At 36.6% G+C, this 18,536-nt stretch overlaps 1 protein-coding gene across 1 annotated transcript in view; it reads left to right on the plus strand.

The window, feature by feature from the left end:
* The window catches only part of LOC112047444 (regulating synaptic membrane exocytosis protein 2), a 262,982-nt gene that overhangs the window by 50,371 nt on the left and 194,075 nt on the right, over positions 1 to 18,536 (plus strand). The window lies entirely within an intron of this gene.

The raw sequence follows: 18,536 nt of genomic DNA on the forward strand, positions 1-18,536 counted from the left end.
AAACAAACAAACTCTTCAGCTTTATAATATTAGTATAGATCTCAGGGGAACGGGAACTACGCAGCTGAAACCGCGGGGTGTTGGCTAGCTGTATATGAATATGAAAGTATCAATCGTTGTTAAGAAATTAAATATCACGTGTCTTAAACGGTGAAGGAAAAACATCGTGAGGAAACCTGCATACCTGAGAATTTTCTTAATTCTCTACGTGTGTGAAGTCTGCCAATCCGCATTTGGCGAGCGTGGTGGACTATTGGCCTAACCCTACTCATTCTGAGAGGAGACTCGAGCTCAGCAGTGAGCTGAATGTGGGCTGATGATGATGATGATGATGATGATCTATCGTTGTAGGTACTGATAATGAAAAACAGAAACTTGTTACATTTTTTAATTTATCAAAAAACCTTTGCAATTTCCCACCGGTATTTTTCTTGACCGCAGGCCGAGTAATAAATTATAATTTAAGCTTAAAGTTTGAAGCCGAGCGGAACTCGTTTAATGACTGCTTCAGCGTTTATATTACGGTATCTTCTAATTAAAAATATTTTTTTATTTAAAACGTGGTTTAATTTTAGTTTTACTAGTTGTCGAGGAAATTAAAAAATGCTATTTATGCAATTGAAAAATATTTTAATGATTAAATATAATATCTAATTATGAAAATCTCCCAACTTTCCCGGTTATTATGTCAGAAATTCTTTGCATCATCATAAAAAAGCCGATACCTTCGGATTGACACGGCGGATTGTATTACATTGCTAAGTAAATGGCGAGTAGCACGGGTATTCTCTAACGATGTTTTGTTAACTCGCATGTGCGAGTTTCGAATTCACCGCTATCTTTCTCATTCTATAAGATCGTGTTGAACAGAGAGAGATAGAGGTGAATTCGAAACTCGCACTTGTGAGTTATAAAAATATCGTTACAGAATAGCCTAGCAGCTTTTAAACAAAAGTGCATCATAATCGGTTCATGTTCTACTAAACTACGATGTCACAAACAGACACAAAGATACATTATTTATCTATAACGTCTTTTTTTACGTCAGAGGTTAAAAACAAACATCAAATAACTAAATATCGCTATTTTACGTCTTTGGTGATTTTTAATTATAGGTTCGCACGAAATTTTCCGAATTGGATAGGTTTTTACAGCCATAAACGTCATTTCTAAATTTCCGAAAAGCACGCAAGCGAATCCATAATAATTTACGGTTCAATGCGACATAAAAGTCAATATGACAAGATTCTAAAAACGATCCAAGTAATTTTTTCCTCCAATATATCTATCAATCTATATCTGTACCCGCTTTCAACATTGAAACTGTGACTTCGTATATATTTTTGGAACAATGAACTCTTCCGTCTTTATTATGTGACACGGGTATTGGAGAGCGTCGATTAAAAAGGGTTTTAGAACCCGAAGAGATTGAACCCTTTTTGTAGTGCACTTGCGTGATTTGTACCTAAATGTGAAACCGTTTCTTAAAATAGCCATAAAGCTACAAAATAATTTACATTTCTTAGCTACTTAGTTAAAAGTTATATACCTGTTTCTTGATGAATTGTTATTTTTTTGATATGTGGTTCACCTGTTTCGTGTTCTGTAAAATTTAAAAATATTGGTTCATAAGACATTTTCAGCATTTCATCTGCCTTGACTATTTAAATCATTTTTAGTAGGAATGTATGCCATGATTCTTTCAACCATTTTTAGTATGTCATCATCCTTAGTTTAGAATATTTTTAGTTTCTTACCTGCCTTGGTTCTGAGACTTTCAGAATCTCAATTGTATAGGTTTTGACGTGACAACGTCTTATAAATTGGTTTGCCGGGTGACACTTCAAGAAACTGCGTTACGCTCCGCTCACGTTATGCGCTCATAATAGGAGCGAGTGAATAAAATTTTGTTAATATGAAATTCAGTGCGAGATTCTTTGTATAAATTAATGTTTTAAATATAATTCTTTGTATAAATAAATGTTTTAAATTGTTACTATTATTTCATCTTTCTTCCTACTATACGAATGAATATTCACATTAAAATTATTTTACCACTCAAAGTCGTTGTCACGTAAAACTTTCGCCCATATACCGACTTTACAGGCAACTAATTTTTTTTAGCACATATTCAGTCACTTCTTGCCACTGACTACATGAATCCAACTTGTCGTGTAGAAATTTCGAAATTCATGATTTAAATTGCACACTAAAAATAAGAATTTCAAGCATATGGAGTAATTAAGACATGCTTATTAAAATATCATGCTTCCCTGATTCTCATTTGATTCGTTACCAAAGACCAAAACGTGAAAGCAATACGTAAATTAAGTTATTTGTACTCATTCTACGTTCCTCCCCTGCATTCGCTGGATATTTATTGAGCTCCGGCTGGATTTTGTTTCTTTTATATTCCATTTTTAAAATTGCACAATGAAAAGGTACATGTTCTGTACGGCTGGAGTTATTTACAAATGAAAATGTCGATAGTCGAGTGAGTATTGAACAATTATATTATGTATAATTAATCAGGGCAATCGTGTAACTTAATTAATTACAGTTAATCATTCTGTATAATTAATTGTTAAGCTTCCTGATTATTATAAAATCACTAGCGATCGCCCGCGTTTTTGTGCGCGTAACATCGATATAGACTTTAACAATTGTATCTTTTAGAAAATAAAATTGTGTAAAGTAACTTATCCCTAAAATACATCACAACAGACACCCACACTCGTCGTCCCTTTTCTATAGATCTATAAAAGAAAAATGTTCTACCATGCTCGTTTTTGTTATATCTAAAAGGGATTAGGCAGTGTTTTGTAAGCTTGGTAGCTTTCATACACTCTGCCTGGGCGGCCACTTGACTTTTTCCGAAAATTATCGTCATATTTCAGTCAATTTACACAAAATCCTGTCAAATTATATACCTACCAAAATCATCCTTACTCGTATTAATCACTTTGTCCCTTGGTGAAACCTGATAAAATTCCGTTTAGTAGTTTTTGACTGTAACGCAAACAGATAGACATACGCGACAGAGAATTTCGTTTTGTACGAATATTAGGTATACCTACTCGTCGTCGTCATCAACCCATGTTCGGCTCACTGCTGAGCTCGAGTCTCCTCTCAGAATGAGAAGGGTTAGGCCAGTAGTCCACCACGCTGGCCCAATACGGATTGGCAGACTTCACACACGCAGAGAATTAAGATAATTCTCTGGTATGCAGGTTTCCTCACGATGTTTTCCTTCACCGGTACCTACTCGTACGTGGCCTTTATTTGTCCCTCTAACATTTTATGTTTTCGTTAGAGCAGTGATTTTTAATGGCTTATCGTATTCAGTGCACTTACCTTATGATTTTGATTATTTAAATATATTATAATACCCGTATGTAACTTCAATAATGGAGAATTTTATTAAGCGAGTTTTCTGGCCCTTGAAAAGAAATAAAAATCAGTAAATTCTTTGGTGCGCGAATAAAGCAAACAACTATAAAACTTTTTATAACTTAAATCGTTGAACATTATTCACAAGCGAGTTTTCTCTTTTGAGTGTTTAAGTACTTACAAAATAGACCATTTTTAAATACTGCTCGGTGTAAGAATGATCGTTTTTATGTATATAAAACATTATTTCGCACGACTCTTAAAAGCTTTTGGGAAAATAACTGCGGCTTCCATTGCATTGTCTAATGTTACACCTATGGAGATATGTGTTTTAGCGAACTGCATTCTGTCCCGTTGAGAATTGTTTGCTTTTTAGGGTCCCGTATCACAAAAGGAAATTACGGAACACTAAAATCATTATGTGGTCTGTTTGTCTGTAAATACTGAGTATCAAGTAATTACGCGAAAAGCAATGTTTCATGGTACAAGTAAAAAATAAAATACAAAAACTGTACACAACATATTTACACACGGCCACGAACACGCACACGTACATGCACACGCACACGCGCACGCACACGCACACGCACACGCACACGCACATGCACACGCACACGCACACGCACACGCACAAGCACACGCACACGCAAATTTTCGTCTATATAATATTAGTGTGATATAATACTAACAAAACAAGATTGTCGAACAAACACAATTATTACTAACTAGCCGACGTCCCGCGGTTTCTACACGGCATCGTACCGGAACGCTAAATCATTTGGCAGTACGTCTTCGCCGGTAGGGTGGTAACTAGCCACGCCCGAAGCTTCCCACCAGCCAGACCTGGACCAATTAAAAAAACCTCAATCGGCCCAGTCGGGGATCGAACCCAAGACCTCCGTCTTGTAAATCCACCACGCATACCACTGCGCCACGGAGGTCGTCAAAAACTTGGCTACATGGGCTGAATATTTCAACGGCGTGGCGTTAATAATTTCACAGTCTTCTCAAAACAGACACAGACTTATTTATTTATTATTTGACAAAGGTCAGGATTCGTTTCAAAAATTAGCTTCAATACAACCGAAATAAAATATTCAAAAGGAAGTAATTCTAAATGCGGGTCCGAGTGGCCGTCGTCGACGTGAGGGGATGTACCCTACGATAAAAGGATCATCTTTTATTTAGAAAGAGTTTCATTTCATTGCTCTGTCCGCAACAAAGGTAATGGGAGCATTTAAATGATCAAATGTTTTAATCCCCACGTAATAGGTATGTATGGTTATTATCACAGAACAGACAACGTTAAAAGCTAACGCTTTTAGCAATAGAAGTAGCCAGGGAGCGTGGCCCGCGTACACCCGGGTGTGCGGAACATTGCAAGCGTGTCCGCGCATGTACTAGCAGTCTTGTTTTGTTCTGTGACAAAACGAATAAATAATATTCAACTCTAAAGTAAGGGTGACATATTTAATTTTTCATTAAATATTAAACAGCCATTTAGGCCACGCCCCTGGGTACGCTGGTTTCAATGAAAATACAAAAGCAAAACAAAAGCTGGTTTCAATACAAAGAAATGACACTTTATAAAGCTACCTCCTCTATCTGTGGTTATAACATACGAGTAGTTTTAGCAGACTTTTTTATACTCTACATGTTAGCCCTTGACTACAATCTCACCTGATGTTAAGTGAGGATGGAATCTAAGATGGAAGCGGGTTTCTACACGACATGGTACCGGAACGCTAAATCGCTTGGCGGCACGTCTTTGTCGGTAGGGTGGTAACTAGCCACAGCCGAAGCCTCCCACCAGCTAGACTTGGACCAGTTAAGAAAACCTCAATTGACCCAGCGGGGAATCGAACCGTCCTGGGTAAGGTAGGTAGGGTATAAGCATGTATAGTATATATATAGAAGTAGAATGAAAATCGGTCGGAATGAAAATTGGTTTCTACATAACGCTAAATCGCTTGGCGGTACGTCTTTGTTTATGTGCGAGTGACCACTTACCGTCAGGTCGGCCATCTGCTTGGTCTATTAATTAATACAAATAAATGTCACAAAATTCGCAAGTCTCGAAAGTCACATGGAGAAAATTAGCCATTTGTATGCCTATTTGTCAACACAACTTAATTAACAAATCAAACTGTAATCAAAACAAGACTGAATAGAATAATAAGAAAAAGAATCCTAGAAAGCAAGAGAATACCTTTTTTACCGTATAAGAGAATACCGACCGTTTGCCGATAGTAATTGTTATTATTATTTACTAAAAAAAAAATGTTATTTTATTTAAAGATTTGTATATTAATAAGTAATTTGGCACGTAGTAAGTAGTTTTTTAAAATGTACACTGTAAACAAAACTCAGCAATAAAGGCTTTTTATTTATTTTATTCTATTTTAAGAGAACACCAGTATTTAGTATATTTCAAGAATAATTTAAAGACAAGGTTTTCGCAGACATTTGTCATAATATAATGTGGTGATTGATTATATAAATGTTGTCTTGCTTAGCTCAGCTCGCAAAGTGCTTCCGTATTTACCATCGGCACGCGAATGGCGAATTATACGCTTTTGTTTCATTAAAACTTTTTGCTTCAATATGAATAAACAACAGGCATTTTATGTTAATTTATAATTTCGTTTGTCGTTTGTTTTATGCCTGCTCTCAAATTAAACTGTACAATCTTTATTATTAAATATGACACAAGAGAACAACTAGAGCTCTGCTCGGAGTATCTTTACTCTATTGTATGAGAATTTAAGAGATTCGTAAAACAACTAAAGTTATAGAGATAGCAATAGTAATAAAGTCAACAGCAGGTTAACTTTAAACAGCAGTTTAAAGTTAACCTGCTGTTGTCACAGATAATGCTGTTTCACGGTGTCGTACCCGTCACATATACAAAATTCAAAAACGAATACGTTCTCTTGTCAGTACGATACGAACCGTCGCATCAGTAATTTTTAATATTATTCAATAAAAATGGCGTCTACGTTTTTAAATATACTAAAAACTGTTCACAAAAACTAAAGAAATAAGATAGAGTATTTTTTTTATTTGTGATTATTATTGAATATTATATTTAGTGTTTTTCTGTATTCTGAGATTTAATGTTAAATTTTGAAATACAAATTATGAAAAAAGTTTCTTTATGCGGATGTCAAGGAGACGCGTGACTTTTGTTTTTTTTTATGGGTTGCATCGGTTTCAGCCTCAGACCAATTATAGAAGGACCTGTATCGCACTCATAGTCACGAACAAAATTGTCTGTTATTTTCTGAGGAAAACGAGCTTAGATTTAGTATATATCTTATACTAAACTAGAAGTTTTTGCCCGTTTTTTACACCATTCAATTACACAGAAAGGTATTTTTACGGAGCTCTTTAACCGACGAACACGATTACAACTATTTAACATCGATGCTATAGAGACAGTTTTTATAATCGCATTAGATCGTTGATCATATACTTTGACAGAAAAGTAACGTCAAGCAAGGCAGGTCCTATACAATAATTATTGGTCTTAGGCTTCAGCACGCAGTTTGTAAAGATTCTCTCTGGTTACTCTGTGGTAAAAATGTCATCCGGTGTCTAATAATGGATATCTTACTCGTATGTAAGTTGTCATAAAACCCCTAATTAATACGTTTTTTATAAATGTATTTAAAATGCACATGTCAAAGGTTTGCAGTGACCTTCAAAAGCTTTCAGGTAATCAATTTTATATATGTAGTGCAGCTGGATATATCTGTTGTGCTCAAATTGCATGCGGTTTGAGGTGAGACCGGCGATATTGGTCGGGCACGAGTCATGGCTTTGATCGCGATTCATAGCCAGTGACGTCATGCAACTGTATACTATAAATGCCAGTCCATTTAGCTATCCCTGTGATAGATAGTCATCTTGTCAAATTGACATGTCTCTATTGCGATGATAGGTAGATAGATCACTACCTGTAGTGCAGAGTAAAGCAAGAAAAAAGAAAAAAGTTTTTATTTGGTTCACCAATTACTTGATGTTTATATCAAAACTGGCCAAGAATATATGTATATTTTATAAAACTAACTATAAGAGAGCCGTGTTAACCTAGTGGATATAATCTCTACCTCCAATTCCGGAGGGTGTGGGTTCGAATCGTGTGCATTTTAAGAAAATAGATATCACGTGTTTTAGACACGGTAAAGGAGAAACATCGTGAGGAAACCTGCATACCAGAGAATTTTATTAGTTCTCTGCATGTGTGTAGTCTGCCAATCCGCATTGGGCCAGCGTGGTAAATTGGCCTAACCCCTCTCATTCTGAGAGGGAACTCGAGCTCAGCAGTGAGCCGAATATGGGTTGATACTAATGACTGACTGAACAACAATCATATTATATATTGGAAAGCGTTATTAGAAATCATTTTATATATTTGAAAGCGTTAACGACAATCATTTTATATATTGGAAAGCGTGATTGGAAATCCCCATTTTGACTGGCTTTAAAAACATTTACCTGTACTTTAAACAACGATAGGCAAGTGGTATAAAATGCGCATATTAAAACACGTAAACAATACAACTTTTAAAAGCTTACAGTTAACTATTGTATAGCCAACGAGCGGTGCATTGTTGTTGCACAAAAATTGCATGCGGCTTAAGAGGAAGTCGTCGATACGCGCACAGAAGTCGGCCAAGGTCGAGAGTGCCTTTTGATAGCGGCCCTACCGAATCACAATGGAGACATCCATCTATACGACATAATGACACATTGTGATTTTATCACTAGATTACTGAATTTCAATACCGTATAAAAGCTCTATTAAAAAGGCATTAATGATGAATTGAAGTAATGGAATTGGTTAGTCTCAGTCTTTTTAATGTATGTATTTAATAATATAAAAATATTTTATATTGACAAAGAATATGAAATGATATGAAAATACACTACAAAGAAACATACAATACAATAACATCAAAAAAAAAAAATTAGGAATATGGGCCACCTTATTGCTAACAAGCGATCTCTTCCAGGCAACCTAAAGAAGAAACTAATAATAATAATTATAAAGAAATAGGGTTAGGGTGTACAGAAGTAATATCATCATCATCATCATCATCATTAACAGCCGATGGACGTCCACTGCTGGACATAAGCCTCTTGCATGATGGACTTCCAAACAAAACGGTTTCGAGCTGCGAGCATTCCTTATGAACCAGAAGCATACGTGTATAAAAGGAAATAACATTCACGCAGAACATGAGAAAATAAGAATACTTAAGCTTCTACTTATCCTGTTCACGTGGACCGGGGCAAGAATACTGGCTGCATTTCCGCGTCGGAGAACCTCTCATCCTTATTATATTAAATTCTAATTTCAAATTAAACTTCCATATAAATAAAAGCATTATCTAGATACTCAAAAATTATTATTAGTGACATAATCTACTATTTGTACTCCTCGTATTCAATTTGGCATTTGGTCAGCGTGGGACTAAGGCCTAACCCCTGTCATTCTAAGAGGAGACTCGTGCTCAATAGTGAGCCGAATATGGGTTGTTAGTGATGATGATAGACAACTCATGAGTGGTCCTCTTACCTCTTACTTTTAAATATTATTTCATTTATCTTAATTGACAGTAACTATTAATTTGAAACACCTTTGTCAGCAGTTACATGACTTTTAGTCCTAGGTCCTATGACCTGTTTGGTGTTGTGGTTCTCAACAACGAGGTCCTGGGTTCGATTCCCAGGTCAGTTTAGAAGACGTACCGCCAAGCGATTTAGCGTTCGGGTACGATGCCGCGTAGCGGTACGTCTTTGCGAGACCTGCAAGTTAATTCTATATCTTTGAAATATGCTATTTGACTATTTTATGATAATTGACTATAATATTTGAGATATATCAGAAATTGAGATTCTATGTAACATGTCATCCGGTGCCTATTGGTGGATTTGATCTTTATTTCAATAGGTTGATGAACGCCAAAACAGTGTTTCGAACTAGGATTCGAGGCTTTGAAATTACACACCTGGTGACTTGTTAACAGTATAAAGACAAGAGGTTGTATGTATGTGAACAATAAAATTTAGAACGGAGACAGATCATACGCTGGATATATCGACTACTTCTTTTTATCCCGATGATCCCGAAAATGCAAGTTTCCCGCGGGATTTGGACGATTTCACTAGTAAATAATAATGCAGATAAGTGTGTAACAACAGTTTTTGCTTTTGTCTGTAAAATATTAATGAAACGGTACGGTCTGTACATAAAAGATGAGTCTCGTAAGGAGCATCACAACTCCCACAGAATGGCGGAACAGGCACGGCCACTCAGCCCCCGCGTTTAGACTAACTTCCTTTTGAATATTTAACGCCAGTTGCTCGGTTTAGATGTGCGAGTACCTACAGACTATACTGCGTTGTGAGTATACTTTTTTTATTCAATGTCAAGTTAACTTTTAACTGCGATCTCACCTGATGTTAAGTGATGATGCAGTCTAAGATGGAAACTAGTTGGAAGCGAAATAACATCAAGTGTTACCACCAACGATACAAATGAACAATAGTGAACTCGGCTTGTACATATGTTTTCCGTGACTCGGCTTCGATTTTGGCCTACGAAGGTAAACATTACCAAGGCAGAGCCGTGGCCGATTAAATAGGCTGAAAATGATAATGACACATAATCTAGCGGCATCTAGTGCAACACAAATCCGCATCCAAACCATAAAAACATAATCTGGGGAGCGATTGTAGTTCTTCCTCGGAGGAATATAATAATTAACAACGATTAATATTCATACTAGGAACGATGCCTACGTTTGTAAGTGTGTATTGATATTTGGATTAAGGAGTGGAATAAAGTCTTATACAAGTCACCAGGTTGAGTAGTTTTAGCATGAAAGAGTAACAAACATCCAAACTTTAGTATTTTAAATGTAATTATTATTAGTGGGATTTCCTCAATACCCAAACTATAATATAATCTTTTAATAATCATAGTAAAACATGATAATATCGTATCACCCGCCAAGGCGCATTGAAGTAGCGTGCGGGTCTAAACTCCATAATATAAGCATTAGGGCATTCTCCTTTATGGCCATGGCCATGTATAGGAATGATGATGATGGTGATGATGATGATGATGATGATGATGATGATGACGATGATGATGATGATGATGACGATGATGATGATGATACCTGCATGATTTATCTGATCGCGCTCAGCCAAGTAAGTTTAATATTCACTTATCTAGGTATAATTACGGATAACATTAAATAAGACCGTTATTAAGTTTCAATGTTAGTTTTTAATATGCAAAGATGTTAACATTTCATATCATTATTTCCCAGCTGTGTAGCCATTTTCTAAAGAACTGCATGCTCTTTTCTATTCTACAAATAAATTATTAAATCTTCAAGCTTTTTTTAGCTTCTCAACGTACTTAAGAGCACTTCACACTTCCAAGACAAAGATTAAACCAGCAGAGAAGTGCTACATTTTTTTTTATAATGGCTACTCAGACAATTTTCTTTATATTCTCGTTTCTAATTTGTAGAACTATGTTGAGTGTAGATTATCACACTGTGAAGCTCATAAGTTACTTGTTACTTCACACCTATTTTTCCTCGAACGTCTTTATTTGCACGTTTTTTTCTTCTCCCGAGCATTCCGTTCGTATTATACGCTGAGTAGAAAATCGTGTCAAATTTTTCTGCGTTTTCTAACAATGACTTGATTCTAATGTAAATAAATTTACGTATTACTTACACCACGCTTTTTATATTGTGATATATTTGATTGTCGACGTAAAAAGAAGGGGTGTTTTTGAATGGACGTCCTCCGTGGCGCAGTGGTATGCGCGGTGGATTTACAAAACGGAGGTCCTGGGTTCGATCCTCGGCTGGGCTGATAGAGATTTATTTAATTTGTCGAGGTCTGGCTGGTGGGAGGCTTCGGCCGTGGCTAGTTACCACCCTACCGACAAAGACGTACCGCCAAGTTATTTAGCGTTCCGGTACGATGCCGTGTAGAAACCGAAAGGGGTGTGGATTTTCATCCTCCTCCTAACAAGTTAGCCCGCTTCCATCTTAGACTGCATCATCACTTACCATCAGATGAGATTGTAGTCAAGGGCTAACTTGTATAGAATAAAAAAAAGAGAAAATCTTAAGGAAGCTACTAGTGTAATCATGTGTTGTGTCGTGACAAAAGCCCCTAATAACTGTGAATGATATCTCAGGGCACCGCGTCGCTGGAAACGTAAACAAATTTTACAATTTTCACTAAAGACAACTGTCATTAATCTATGTTATCCGCACCCCCTTAAGGGATTTGTGGAAGACAATCGCGCTAATCTGCTCCAGGTGTGCGTAATACGAGGCAATGATGGGCCTTTGTTTTTGGAATATCTTGATGCTGTATTCAAAAGATTTTAAGCGGTATGAAAAGATAACGTATGAATAATTTATTCACTTCAGGCTCGTTATTGTCATTTTATACAAACTTGATTTACGTAGGTACTCCATGTTGAGGGGTAATTTATTTAATATATTATTTTTTGGTGGTTTAAATAGACACTAACGGACTAATGAAAACGGACTACGGAGATACTAACTAGGTCCATGGACGAATGGATTTTTTTTTAAAGAATATTTGCCATTTTTTCTATATAATATGACCAATATTCCCATTAAAATATTCGGGAAAGACTGTGATAGGAGTGGGTACAACTATAAACCAACGGGGCGGGGATCGAACCACCACACTTCGTTGATGAATCCGACCGCTTTTACCGTTGAGCTATTGAGGCTTTTTACAATTCTGCGGGAACTATTATTATAACATAAAATTGAAAAAATTTTGAAAACCCCCGAATGTCATGTCCTGCCACACACAGATTGACAGATAGACACGTCAAACTTAACACCCCTCTTTTTGCGTCGGGGGTTAAATCGTCGCCTATGTGTAAATCCAGGATTAAATAGTCTACAGCTCGTGCGCAGTAGCGCACGAGCTACTGCGGCACGAGCTGCGGGTGACAGTTCGTTTCACTATAAAAAGTTTGCCGCGATTCACGATACTAGTACGTATTATGAACGTCATAAGGCAACTGTCATCCGCCTAAATTTTATAGCTGTGTCAAATAAAAAAAAATCGATTCACAAGTTGCAACGTAAAGGAGTAACAAACATAATATTACATACACTTACACACACAAAGTTAGACCTTTACTGTAATACCACAGTAAAGATATTACAAGCAGTATAATAACTCGGCCGTATTTTTGAAATAAATACCTACAGCCGCGCGGTACGTAAACATGTCATAGGGCTGCCCGCATGCAGTAATTTAATTACATTTGCTAACTTTGTGTTTCCACTTAGTTTTGTGATTGTAAATAAACTTTTTTTATATAAACAAATAAAATACTTTGTAAATTGTAGTAAAATGGGAAGTGATAAATAAAAATGCGTGTTTTTTGATTGGTTGATTTAATTAAGGCTGATACTACGTCAATGATCTTGAAGGATTGGTCGTATTCTTAAACATATTTATTTCGGTGATGCCATCTAGGTATTACCTCCACACTACGTGAACAAATAAAAATAAAGATAAATACCTTCATGAAATTGTAGTGATTTAAAATAGATAATGAAACAATGAACAAACGCACTAATTGTCCCTACGATACGATAGTTCCCCTAGATTTCTCTAGGATGCCATTATCAGATCCTGACATGAAAAAAATGGGACTAACCTGAAAGAATATTCATCCAAACAAAAAAGAAACGGTTTACAAATGACGGAAATATCGCTGTAAATACGATACGATTCTTTTTGGAAGTCGGTTAAAATTCTTGTCACCAATGCCAAGCTGAGCAAAAGTTTTATGAGCTTGCACATTAAAGTGCATAAAATCCGCCATTTTGATTTTTTAAGAACTAAGTTACCCAGTGACACTCGGCCTATCTAGACGAGTTTAATGACATATCATTTATCAGTATGTGTGCTTGGCAAATTTGTTCGTAACACTCCCGAAGGTCGGCGCGGTCCGGGAGGGGGGTAACGATGCCCAGCGCGTACGACTTCACACCCGCGCAGTCCATTCCTCCCGTCGCCCGCATACAACAACAAGTCATAACATTCAAACACATACTCCTCCTTTGGGCTTCGCCGCAGTCGGGTAACAAAACACAAATGATCCGAGCACAGTCACACAATACATTGTACAAGCAGTCGAGGTTTTAATACAAGCTTATCGTACCTACTGTATCGTGATTCATGAACCGCGTATAGCTACATATTTCAATCGTGTCAATCACTTTCCTTTACTCTATTCACTTTATTTACTAATCCAGATACCTACCTTTATTCTGGAGATAAAAGGAAATACCTTATCCATTAAAAAATACAAGATTATGTACCTACCTACTAATAAGTAAATTTATTTTAAAGTTAACCTTTCAGAGTTTCCAGGTAACTTAAAAAAAGTTATCTCTGGATGGGATAATTGAATTCATGCATCCAAAAACGGCACAGTATTTCCTACTGGTCATAATTAAAAAAATCTAATACTATTAATACACTTTACTCTGTTAATACACCGTGCGTTCGTTCGTCACCGCGGCACAGTCGCGACTGTCTTCACCCTACGATCACCCCATGTTCAAGGAGCGTAGGTATAGCTCGCGTTTCGACCTCTAGTATGAAGTCCAACTACTGGTTGTAATATCTTTTCTGTGGTAATACTTAAAAGTGTATAATTTGAAATCTCATCTCCTGTCGCGCTGAGTTTGTGCGAGCTAAACTACTTTACGGATAATAAGGTTTCCACCAAAGAGATTTTCTAGAAATGCCACCACAAAAGAGAATAAACAGTTCTGTATTTTAAATAAACAATTAAAATTACCAAATCGAAAACGGGTAGTCCCTATCGATTTTGAATTGAAAGAAGAGCAAACACACAAAGTAAAAATTTTTAATCTATCTTTTTACGCTTATCTTCGAAATCAGTAAAAGCATTTTTAGGCTTTTTATCGCACAGGCACACTCAAATTAAGTTAAGCTGGAAACTACATTTTTTTTTTTTATTTTTTATTTTTTTTTTTAAATCTTTACAAGTAAGCCCTTGACTACAATCTCACCTGATGGTAAGTGATGATGCAGTCTAAGATGGAAGCGGGTTAACTTGTTAGGAGGAGGATGAACATCCACACTTCTTTCGGTTTCTACACGACATCGTAACGGAACGCTAAATCGCTTGGCGGTACTTCTTTGTCGGCCTCGGAAAACCTCAATCGGCCCAGCCGGGGATCGAACCCAGGACCTCCGTCTTGTAAATCCACCGCGCATACCACTGCGCCACGGAGGCTGTCAAATATATTTTTTATTATCATAATTTATTCGTGTTGTGGTAAGGTGTTGTGTTTCAAGTTGGTTAGATATACTTAGAGCCGTGACGGCCCAGTGAATTTGACCTCTGCCTTCGGTTCCCAAGGGCGTAGGTTTGAATCTGGCCAGGGGTATACATCCCCAACTTTTCAGTTATGCGCATTTTAAGAAATTAAATATCACGTGTTTCAAACGAAGGGAAAACATCGTGTGGAAACCTGCATACCTGAGAATTTTCTTAATTCTTTACGTATGTGAAGTCTGCCAATCCGCATTTGGCCAGCGTTTACTAACTTTAACTATTAGCCTAACCCCTCTCATGGCCGAGAGGAGATTCGTGCTCAGCAGTGAACCGAACATGGGTTGACAATAATAAAATATACCTAACAATGTTCATGTCTACGTAAGTAATATACTCAACATCACGGAGGTAAATGATGATTTTAACTTTCCTTATTAAATTTACTATTAAATTAGCTTAGGTCACTGACTTGTCCTTTGAACGTGAAATGGACGCAGAAATTATATTTAACCGGAGGTCAAACTAAGTTATAGTTTGTAGCAACTGCCAGCTCCTGTCCTCGTTTCACTTAACTTTCCTCACAGATGCTGTAGATAATAATTTTGCAAGAAAAGTATTCAGTACACGCATATTTAGCGTGTGGTTGTAATAAAGGAGATGATCCAAAATTGTATGGAGCCTAGGGTCAGTCATTGTGACCTGGCGGAAATAAAAGAAAATATTTTTTTAACTATTTTCGATTATACAAATCTACGAATTTACTTTAATTCTTTCGAAATAAAATTCATTCTCTCCCAAGAAAAGCAACACAATTAGGGGTACTATTGGCGGATTGATGCAGTAGTCGATTTGACGTTTGCCAATTGTCATGTCATAGTTGCTTTAGGGGCGTCATTTTGATATAACTCAAAAACTTGGGTATTAATTTTATTTAGTTACATTTATCTTGATTCTGGTAGCTAATTAAAAGTTAACAACCAGAATCAAGAATTTTCGTAAATAAAAAAGTTGATTGTCTCATTGACATGAAGCTACTCACGAAAAATTAACTTGTTGGTTATCAGTAGTAAAAAATGTTCTACAATCCCTGACTGTAAAATAATGTTTATATCAATGGCCTACCCTGGCTAGAATCTCCGAGACACGGGGCTTTAACACCACCGATTTGCAACTCCGAAAAATCTAGCTAAAAAAATTACACTAAAAATTTCTTCGAGGAATGGAAAAGCTTAGAAATTTCATTGCCCCGACCCATGGCACTTCAGATCACGAAGTTCTAGGTTCAAGACCTAGAACTGAACAGATCACGAGATCTGAAGCCATATAGGCTAACCACTGGACTAATAAGGTAGTTAAAATACATACACATATAGAAATATTTTATTGCTAACGATTTCACTGACACATCAGTTCTTCCGGAATTCAACCCTCTCAAAGTGTGAATGTAACTTATTTGCATTTTATTGAAGTACGTTCCTCAAACTTATTTCATCTCTGAAAATTTCTCCCAAGACACTTATAGAGATACGCGTAACTCATTGCTCTTCAATAGAGATCAATTCTGCGTACGTATTTGGGTTGTCATCCAACCGTGCGTGTGATATGTTCATATTTCGACGATTTCGTATTCCGTATAGGTATTACAAGTTGCTGAAACAGGAATATTATTATCATGATTATCATGTAATATTTGTTCATAGAGACGTGATAGCCCAGTGTATATGATCTCTGTCTTCGATTCGGAGGGCGTGAGTTCGAATCCGGTCACGGGCATGACAATTTTTTATGTACATTTTAAGAAATTAAATATCATGTGTCTCAAACGGTGAAGGAAATACTTCGTGAGGAAACTTGCATACCTTTGAGAATTTTCTTAATTCTTTACGTGTTTTAAGTCTGCCAATCAGCATTTGGCCAGCGTGGTGAACTAAGGCCTAGCCTCTTTCATACTGAGAGGATACTCGAGCTCAACAGCGAGTCGAATATGGGTTGTTAATGATTTATTTGTTCATTTTACTTAGTCTCTGATAATTAATCTGTTAGCCATAAAGGTTAATGATTATATTATAAATTTTAGTTATTCAATAACATATATGCATCCGATCCGTGCCGTGATAGCCCAGTGGATATAACCTCTGCCTCCGAATCCGGAGTGTGAAGGTTCGAATTCTGTCCGGGGCATGCACCTCCAACTTTTCAGTTATGTGCATTTTAAGAAAGCAAATATCAGGTGTCTCAAACGTTGAAGGAAAAACATCGTGAAGAAATCACGATCAGGAGTTTGACAGTAAGTATGCGAAGATTTCCTGCCCTCCACGACGCATTTCAGTCGTGGATAGTCGAGTCTGTTCTACTCTCCGATGTCATGCAACCATTTTCTCCTTTGACGACCGGATGCTCTCTTGCTCATTATTTTCCCTTCCAAGATTAATGGAATCGAAAACTGAGCTCCTCTCTGTAGATGTTCAAAGAAGCTTAGTTTTGTCTGCATCATCTAATGCACATAGCGTACTTTTTATCGACATCTAATAAATTTCACCCAGAATAATATTGTTTTTTGTTTAAAAGCAATGTTGAACGCTCTGTAACTTAGAACGGGTATTATTGTTGCGGCCTCGGAACGAAACGCTTAATCGATTGACAGTTTATTTTTACCAGCTAGTCTGGATAGCCAGACAGGCTCTAGACCAGAAACTAGTTTCTCTTCGACTTCTTCATCTCCTCTATGGAGGTTGGCAACCATAAATGGTACCCTAACTTTAGAGGCGACAGCATCTTATGTATTAACTAAAAATCTATAGAAGTAAGTAACAGAATTCACTGTAACAGAATCGCGGGCAAACGCTAGTTATTTATATTGTTTCAATAAAAACTTGAAAATCACTTATTAAATGTAAGCTATACGTAAGACTAGGAAAGTTTACAAACAATTGAATGGAACTGACAAGTCCTGTTATAAGTTCTGACCTCTGCAAATGAGGAGTGCACAGTTGAGTACACTTGCTGAAGGCTTACAGCTTTGTAAACCCTCACGACTTTTGCTCGAAACCAAATACGAGGACTATAAACCTTTATGTCATTAAAACATCAGATCGTTTGAATGTCAGAAGACAATTATTGCACATGTGTTTTTGTATCTTCATAATTATGCGTGTCATTTTAATGCTTCTTTAAATTCCTTTTTAACATAGTTCCATAAAATATTCGAAATTTGGTCTAGCTATAGCTGGGTACTACTAGTGGTCAGAAATTCAAATAAATATTTTTTTCCGAATTTCGCAGGAACCGTAGATTTTACCCGGATTAAAAGTCTATACTCTGCTTCAAGGTCTACTTAATAGGTATACCAAAAATCATCAAAATCAAATCTGCGGAATAGCTGTGGTAAAAGACTGTCAGACTGACACAGACAGACTTATTTTCGCATTTGTGTTATTAAATATATGGTTAACATTAAAGTGCCTGCCTTTCTTTCAAAGCTTTGATTTCAAGATATTTCAAATTCGGATAAAATCCGTCTTGTAAATCTTGTAAATCCTCTGCGCCACGGAAAATCAGTAGGTAGTTGGGAAGTTGGTAGTTTTACAACCCGTACCTCAGAGAGCATGTTGAGTCGTCGGTTCCCATCATTATCATTAACTTTTGATCGTGATCGTTACAAAGACAAAACTATAAACCGTCAACCCGAATTGTAGTCCTGTGGTGGGTCTAAGCTCCATATTTACTCTCCTATACC

This window comes from Bicyclus anynana, chromosome 15, assembly GCF_947172395.1.
Source record: "Bicyclus anynana chromosome 15, ilBicAnyn1.1, whole genome shotgun sequence".
In the NCBI taxonomy this organism is placed as follows: domain Eukaryota; kingdom Metazoa; phylum Arthropoda; class Insecta; order Lepidoptera; family Nymphalidae; genus Bicyclus; species Bicyclus anynana.